Raw genomic sequence first — 9,186 nt, 5'->3', positions numbered from 1 at the left:
CTGAAATGGAAGCAGTGTTCTGATTAGAACTCCTACACTAAAATTTTTGGAAAGAAAAGGGCAATTTCTGGAAAAGGGACTTTTTTTTCTTTTTTTTTTTTTTTAAAGCCAGACAGATGAGCATATCTGGTAAGTGCCTTAACACTGTGAATGCCAGGAAATAGCTCACTGTAAAATTTGGCTTCATGATTCTCTGGAAAAAAAAATTTTTTTTTCAGAGATTGATGGATGTGACAGATTGAGATATTTTTCTCAGGTAAATTGAGCGACTCGGAAGCAGCCCTGCCCTTCCCAGCTCATCGTGATCTCCCGTAGTTACAACGCCCTATCAACTCAGACTCTAAATTTATGCACATCAAAAGGTTGATGTTGTTTTAAAGTAACTTTTCTCCTTATTATGTAAGTGACACATTTATTGTAGAGAAAAAAAATTTAAACACACAAGTACAAAGAAGAAAATTCCCTCCGAACCCCTACAGCCAGCTACAAGTACGGTGCAGTACTTTCTGTGGTTGTTCCTGCGGTCCCCCAACCCCCAGGAATTCCTTTATTATTACTGTGTGTGGGCTTGTGTCATGTGCAGGGATAGGGCCACTCACCACCTTCCACCATTCAATTCAGTCTTCAGGTTCCAGCAGCAAGTGTCCTTAGCTGCTGAGACACCCCACTGGCTCCTTTTATTTAAAAGGACATATGCATGCTTAAAAGTCAACCTATAAGCAAAATAAATAGGTTGTAGCAGTTCATGCTTATAATCCAGCACTTGGGGGAGGGGAGGTGAAAAATGAAGAACACCAAGTTCAAGTCCAGTCTGGGCTACATTGTGAATTCCAAGCTAGCATGGGCAACAGAGTATGAGCCTATCTATGAAACAAAATCAAGCCAAAACAGACGCCATAACAAAATTATAAAATGATATAAGAATCTATATATTTTATTAAAATATATAGGCATCTTTTCAGATTATTAAATATTAGTCTAAAATCATTCTAACCATACAGTATTCCATTGGACAGATATGTCACTATTTAAACAGTAAACTGGTGCAGAGGACAGTTGATAAAGTGCTTTTCATGCAAGCAGGAGGACCTGGGTTCAAACCCTCAACACTCATGTGGGAAGTTGATCACAGCAACACTGGGCACAACAGGAGGATTCCTTGGCCCTTGCAGATCTGCCAGTATAACCTAGTCAGTGAGTTTCAGGTTCAGTGAGATTCTGTCTCAGATAGATAGATGGATGATTGATAGATAGATAATAGATAGATAGATAGATAGATAGATAGATAGATAGATAATAGATGATAGATAGATAGATAGATAGATGATAGATAGATGATAGATAGATGATAGATAGATGATAGATAGATAGATAGATAGATAGATAGATAGATAGATAGATAGGGACAGTAACTCAAGAAAACACCTGCCATTGACCTCAGGCTTCCATCCACACATGGATGAGCACATGCATGTGCGCACGTACACACACACACACACACACACACATGCACACACACACATGCATGCACAGAGTCAATCTTCACTAACTGGATATTTATGTGGCTCTAAGTGCTACAGTTATAAATAGCATATCCTTTCAGCTATTTCTTTTGCACAGACATAATAGTTTATTGGATATATTCCTAGAAGTAGACTGTCTTCTCCGTAGAGCAGGAACAATCACAGATTTGCAGTACAGAGTTACCCAGTCGCCCTCAGGAAGGTTCACACTCCCACCCCGCCAGGGGCACTTTGGGGCTTCCATGCGTGCCACAGCGACCAACATCTCTGCATTGAAAAGCCCATTATTGTGTTTCTCAGATGCTTTTTGACAGGTCACACTTTTTCTTTGAAACATCTGCTTACAAAGCTTTGAATTCCAGGAAGGAGAACCATTTTCTCAGCCCATGAGAGGCAGGCAAGGACCCGAGACTTAGCATCTTGATACAGCACATTCTCCCTAGGTCTCTAACATGGCTCATCTCATTCAAACACCATGCTGATCTTTCTACAAGACTCTGAGCCCTTGAGCACTGAGCAGAACAGTCAAGGAAAACAGGATAGCAAGAGCAAAGTGATTGTTTCAAAATAAAACTAGAAGTTACTCCACGGCCTATGGCTTGTTATTTAAAATTCAGTTATTGGCAACCTTTAAGGAAGGATTTCTAATGATTCATTTTCTTAACTATATGCCATCTTTTCAAGTTTACTTTATGAATGGACAAGGCTCTTTCTTTCTTTCTTTCTTTCTTTCTTTCTTTCTTTCTTTCTTTCTTTCTTTCTTTCTTTCTGTTTTTAAAGATTTATTTTATTTATCTGAGTACACTGTAGCTGTCTTCAGACACACCAGAAGAGGGCATCAGATCTCATTACAGATGGTTGTGAGCTACCATGTGGTTGCTAGGAATTGAACTCAGGACCTTTGGAAGAGCAGTCAGTGTTCTTAACGGCCTTTCCCCTATTTGGCCAAAAGCACAACCTCTCTCCATAGCAACCATGTTGAGAAGGGTAAAAAACCAAAGCAAAGTACTATTCAGAGGGACCACATCCAGGTAGAATGGGTTCAAGGGCTTCTCACAACAAATCACGCTACCTCCTTTTCGCTGGGGGAGGGAGGCACTCATCCTAGGAGCTGTCAACTCCTTCCCAATAAAGTCAGTGAAAGAGCCTTTGGGCAAAGATACCCAAGATGCAATGCAAGCACCACTGGTGTGGTACCACAGAAGAGGAAAGCCTAAAGCCAGGCCTCTCAGCACACACCTAATTGCATTCCTTGTATTTACTGATGGTCTCCCTCAGTAGCCCCAAGATGTGTAGGAGACAGGGGGTTACAGAGATAAGTAACATAGTCATAGCTCACAATGATCCCCAAGAAGTTCAGGGGTATCAGAAGATACTAAGGGCCTAGCTGTGGGAGCTGTCAGAAATGACCCCATCACCATTCGCTTTATTGATATTACCATACAATGAGTTGGAAGCAAGGCATTGGGGAGCCATTGAGGGAATCAGGTGTGTGGGGTGATAAAGCTGGAGGAAACAGGAGCAGAGGGAAGAACAGCAGGGAAGGCTGGTAGGAAAAGTGGCTGCTGTACTTTAATGCAAACCCAGGGGCTAGCCACGAGTCCACCAAGGGTCTGCGAGTCCATTCTCAGCTTGAATAATTTGCTAGAAGCACTCATGCACTCCACAGATGACTATAAAACTCACACTGTGGTGGCTACCATAAAAGGACACATTCAAATCAACAGAGGGACTGAGATGGGCAGGTTGGAGCCAAGGGACTTCCACACAGATAGACACCCATGGTCTTCTCTTCCCCTGTGGAATGTGGGACAGTGCTAACTTTCTTGGGCAAAGAATGACAACATGCATATGAAAGAAGGAAGGGAGGGTGGGAGGGAGGGAGGGAGGAAAGAAGGGAGGAAGGAAGGAAAAGTCCAACCACAGGACCTTACCAGAGCCTTGGGGACACAGTAACTTGATAGCTACTCAGAAAGCTGACTTCAGATTTTATGCAGGTCAGAGGTAGTGTGTTTGCTTGCCTAACATTCAAGAGACCCTGAGTTTAATTCCCTATTTGGAAAAAATAAACTGTGGTTCCTTATTCCACAAAACTCACCTTGATTTAAGATGATGTGTATGACCTAGTCACTTTTCTGTTGCCATGATAAAATACCCCGATTAAAAAAGCAACTTAAGAGAGAAAGGGTTTATTCAGCTCACAGTCCATCACTGTGGGAATATGCAAGCAACAGGAACAGCTGGCCACATCACATCCACAATCAGGAGTGAGGACAGGGAGAGTAAAATCATTCAGGCTCCATACCCAGCCAGTTTCCTCTACTTTATTACAAAGAATTGTGGGCCCACTTTCAGGCTGGGTCTTCCCACATCAATGAAGTCGATTAAGACACTCCTTCATGGGCCAACCTGATCTAAACCAACCCTTCCGAGAGCTTCCTTTCCAGGTGATTCTTGGGTTTAGTTGAGAATTAAACTACTCTGGTTTCATCTTGTTTGCTGTAATAACACACTGACAAAAGCAATTTGGAGAGAAAAGGATTTTTTTTTCTTACACATCCAGGTTATTATCCATCATTAATGGAAACCAAGGCAGGAATTCATGCAGGAATTTGAAGAGAAATCGTAGAGGAATATGACTTGCTGGCTGGCTCTCTGGCTTCCTCCATGCTTCATACTTAACTAGCTTTTAAGGACCAGGACCACCTGCTTGAGAAACCCCGCTGCCCACAGTGGGCTTCACTCTCCCACATCAATTGATAATCAATACAACCTCCCACAGATCTGCTCACAGACCAAGGAGATATAGACAATTCCTCGAATGAGGCTTTTTCTCTCCAATGACTCCACATTGTGTCGAGTTGACAATTAGGGCACTGGCTGTCTTAATTAGGGTTTTATTGGTGTGAAGAGTCACCATAACCAAGGCAACTCTTATAAAAGAAAACGTTTAACTGGGGCTGACTTGCAGGTTCAGAGGTTCAGTCCATTATCATCATGGCGGGAAGCATGCAGGATCCAGGCAGACATGGTGCTGGAAGAGTCGAGAGTTCTACATCTTGATCCAAAGGCAGCAATAGGAGACTAGCTTCTACAGGCAGCCAGGAGGACGCTCCCTCTCCCGAGCTGGACAGGGCTTGAGCACTAGGAGCCCTCCAAGCCCGCCTACACAGTGACGCACTTCCTCCAACAAGGCCACACCTCCTAATAGTGCCACTTCCCATGGGCCAAGCACATTCCAACCACCACACTAGCCATGACAATATGCTTCCAAATCTGCTATGTGTCACCAATGAGACCTGGAGCTCAGAAAGCATAAAGATGCCTGAATGCTGAGGTTTGCCACATAAAGAAAAAAAAGAAAACACTTATAACCTAAAAGAAGACATAAATAACTCTTAGACAAACTGTCTAAAAAATGCTAAATATTTCTTTTTTAAAAATCTATCATTAAGTTATTCACACACATGTAGAGAACCTACTGTGTGCCAGCCAGATATAAACATCTGAAATATCCCTTAGTGCTTTGCTTTGTGAATGATTCAGAGCAAAATGTCAGCGAAGTAGAGATTTTAATAACAGCCTGCCTAATAAGCCCTAATATGATGGGAATTAGAACACGGGGAATTTAGCTTAAGGTTACATGTCTCAGAACTCAGCGAGTCTCTAAGCTGATTTTATAATTAGGAGCATATTTTTAGCGTATTTTTCAACTGGAAGATTTTATTATATTCATGTTAATGTATGTAATTTCACCATGGTATTTTTGGAATTTGTAGAAAAGTTGAATCTTTATTCTTCAGTGCAGCGGCGTGTGAAGGTGACAGCTCCCACTTCATGTCACATCAGATTCAAGGGACAGAGCCATGCAAACCAGCAGGCCCTGCTCACTGCCATGAAATGCTCTTCCTAGGGATACCTGGTTCACAGAGCACCATGGGGCCGAGTGGCCACCGCTGGTGATAAAGGGGAGGGGACCTGGTGGGTGACAACCTTTCCCACAGTTGTCTCAAGTCAAATAGCAGCCCTGCTCTCAGGCTGGGTCTCCCCACATGAATTAAGTTATTCAAGACAGTCCTCCACGGGCCAGCCTCATCTAACTAACCCTCCCTTTAGACTCCCTTTCCAGGAGTCTTAGAGGACATCACCAAAAGCCCTAGAGGAGGGAACAGTTTTTAACATGCCTAGCAAAGTATGCACCCAAAGGCCTGGAGAAAGCTAGGGGTAGCAGGACCCTGGGAAGCTATGACTGCAGGAGGAGGCTGACCTTTGCCTTCAGGTCACAGAACTCCAATGGCAATGTTTAAAATCAAACCGCCAGCTCAAGAAGAGGACCCTCAGTGAGAAAGACTAATTGAGGGAAAGTATTTTTAAATTATTTTTATTTATGTATGTATTGAGTAAGTGGCATGTGTGTGTGTGTGTGGTGTGTATGATGTGTGTGTTCTGTCTGTGTATCTGTGCATGGAGGACAAAGGAACACATCAGGGGTTCTGCTCTATCTCAACTGTATTCCTTTGAAGCAGGTTTATCAATGAACCTGGAGTTAGGCAGGCAGCCAGCAAGGCCCAGAGCTCCAGAGAGAAAAGACTTTTAACGGTGCATATACCAAGGAAAAGAGACTGCTCTTAGGGTTTGGGGGGGAACCAGTGGAGATGTAGTAAGACCTTAGCACATGCAAAGATGCACAGAAGTCGAGGCTAGCTCTCAGGCTGACCCTGGGCTAGTGACAGAGCAGAGTACATAGGCTAGGGCAGAGCTGCCTCTGCTCCAGTGGTTCTCAACCTGGGAGTTGCTATGGCTTTTGGGGGTCAAATGACCCTTTCAAAGGGGTCACATATTAGATATCCTGAATATCAGATATTTACATTATGATTCATAGCCATGGAAAAATTACAGTTATGAAGTAGTAGAAAAATAATCTTATGGTTATCACAACATAGGGAACTATGTTAAACGGTTGCAGTGTTAGGAAGGTTGAGAACAACTGCTTTGCTCTCATCTCTGAGGACACCTACATACACAGAAAGAGTTGTGGCCTGGGTATTGCAAACCCTGGTGGGGCGTGGTTAAGGCCATAGAGAGCCACAGCATGAGCCAGCCCCCAACAAGCAGCAAGACAACATTGCCACTAGGTGATCTCAAGGTAGGACCAGACCACCCCTCCAGTGATGTGCAAGGCAGAGCCACAGTCCAGAGAGAACCATGCCCAAGCCTCAGGGAATTGTCTTTGACCAGATGTTTTAGCTACTGCTCTTGCTTCCAAAACAAAATCCCCAGCAAATGCAACTTCAGGAAGGAAGGCTTTGTTTTGGCTCACAGTTCAAGGGCTCACAGTTTGAGGGTGGCGTCTAAAGTGGTAGGGAAGTCCTGGTGGCCACAGGAGTATGAAGCAGTTGGCCACATTGCATCACAGGCAGGAAGCACAGAGATGAACGAAACGGCTCAACTAACTCTCTCCTTTCCATTAAACCTGGGACCTTGGTCCATTGATGGTATTACCCACACTCATGGTGAATCTTCTTTGTTTCTGGAAACTTTGTTAGCATCATACTAGGACTCTGACATGTCACCTCTTTCTTCCCTTCTATAACTAGGGCACTGATTCCCACTTATCCCAATAGTTATTTATCCCAATACTATAGTTAGAGGTCACATCATATTTGGTTTCAGATGAGAAGTGTTACCTGAGGATAAGCCAGACCTTGAGTCTTAACCATAGCTAACTTGTTATTGTTGACTTTTCTTTTTCCCCAGGAACAGGCATCCAACTCAGGGTCTTGCACTACACCACTGAATTATGCTCCCCACGATACTTGATGTAGATAACACGTTAAGGTTGATGCTGGGAATGGTTAACTACTGTGTTGTTTGGATTATGAAATGTAGTCTGAGTGTCCAGAAATAAATTTAGGATGCGGGGGGGAGCTCCAATGGGAGAATATTATGGGTTGAATGCTTATATTCCCCAAATTCACAGGTTGAAACAAGTACCCCCTCCCCAATATGACACTATTAGGACATGAGTGCCCCTCCCATATGACACTATTAGGACATGGGGTCTTTGGGAAGCCTCTACAACATGAGGGTGAATTCCTCACAAATGAGATTAGAAAATCCTAAAGAACACCGTCCCTCCCTTTCTGCCAGAAGGCAATGAGGAATCAGGAGTCTGCCATTCCAGAGCTCGCCCAGCCACACCTCAGACGGTACTAAGGTAGGCTCCAGTTGTGCAGAAGACTACCCCTCCCTGATAGGTCCTCATGGCAGCCAGAGCAGAGCCGGGGGTGGTACTGATGAGGACGGCTATGGAGCAGAGTTGTAAAGGGAAGGCGTTGAGTGGAGTCACACCCAGGAGGAATCACAAAGGCAGGTGCAGGGCTTGGGAAAAAGACCCAGGGGGTGGGGGGCTTGTATTTCAACTCCCATAAGGCCGTGAGAGAACTGTGCCTCAGGAAAGCAGGGGTGAGTTTCAATGTCCAGATTCAGAGGGCTCTCTGCCATCTCTAATCCTCTCCTCACATTGAGTCAGGGAGAGATGGAGGATTATGTCAGCTCCTGCAACCTGGGGATGACAGATTCCCTCTTGCTTTGCTTTCTTATCTGTCGCTGTGACAGAACACCCAGACCAAAAGTAATTTAGGAGAGAAAGGGTTTATTTTAGCTCAAGTCAAGGCAGGGACTTGAAGCAGCCAGTCACAACACATCCACAATCAAGAACAGAGATAGGAACACATGCGTGCTTACACCACTTAGCTCAGGTTTGGGTTGGTTTGGTTTTCTGTCTAACACCGTTCATGGGAATGGCACAGTCAAAGGTAGACTGGGTTTTCCCACCTCAATTAACCTAGTCAAGACAATTCCCCACAGACATGACTGATGTAGACAAGCCCTCCTTCAGACTCTCTTCTGTGGTTGCTAGGCTGTGTCATATGGCAATTAAACTAACCATTGCCCCTTCCAAATAAAACAACCCTCCCTTCCCAAAACCATCACTGTTTCTCTTGAGTCCCAGCTATGCCTCCCACCTACTCATCCAAGAACAAGCAACCCTTGAGGCTGGAGCAGCAGCTCAGGTGTTAAGAGCACATGTTGCTCTAGCAGAGGACCCAGGTTCAGTTGCCAGCACACACATGGCGGCTCACAACCATGTAACTCCAGTAATTCCATAATTCTGGTTCCAGAGATCCAACGCCCTTTTCTGATTTTTGAAGGGTACCAGGCAAACACATTGGTCACATACATACATGCAGGCAAAATACTCATACACCAGAAAAACCAATAATCACAGCTGCCTCAAACCCCCAGGAACAGGTTCCTTATAACCAATGCCCACAGGTGGCGTGTGGAGGGGGCCATGCTGGGGAACACTGTGTCCCACCCTCACCCCCAGGTACCTACAGAACTGGCCACAGCGGCTCTTGACTTGAGATATTTCTCTCGCATATCATCTCGTTTATCTGAGCGCTGTACTAGCTAACAAACAGTAGGGTGCAGATCTACTTGTGGGTAGGAAAATCCTAAGGCAGTTTCTGGAAACTTCTCCTTAACTCCCTCCTGGCAGCGTTTGGGGGTCGCTGGGAAAGATTTGGTCCAGCAGAAAGACCCACTCAGGAAAGACGTCTGAACTGGATGGGGGGGAGGGTCCCCCCCCCCCCCCCCC

The 9,186-nt window shown here is 44.7% G+C and overlaps 1 protein-coding gene across 1 annotated transcript in view; it reads left to right on the top strand.

Moving 5' to 3' along the window:
• Positions 1-9,186, top strand: part of Ngef (neuronal guanine nucleotide exchange factor) — a 96,237-nt gene that overhangs the window by 52,837 nt on the left and 34,214 nt on the right. The window lies entirely within an intron of this gene.

Source organism: Mus caroli, chromosome 1 (genome assembly GCF_900094665.2).
Source record: "Mus caroli chromosome 1, CAROLI_EIJ_v1.1, whole genome shotgun sequence".
Taxonomy (NCBI): domain Eukaryota; kingdom Metazoa; phylum Chordata; class Mammalia; order Rodentia; family Muridae; genus Mus; species Mus caroli.
Note: the sequence above shows the minus strand (reverse complement) of the source record. Positions and strands in the feature narration are given on the sequence as shown.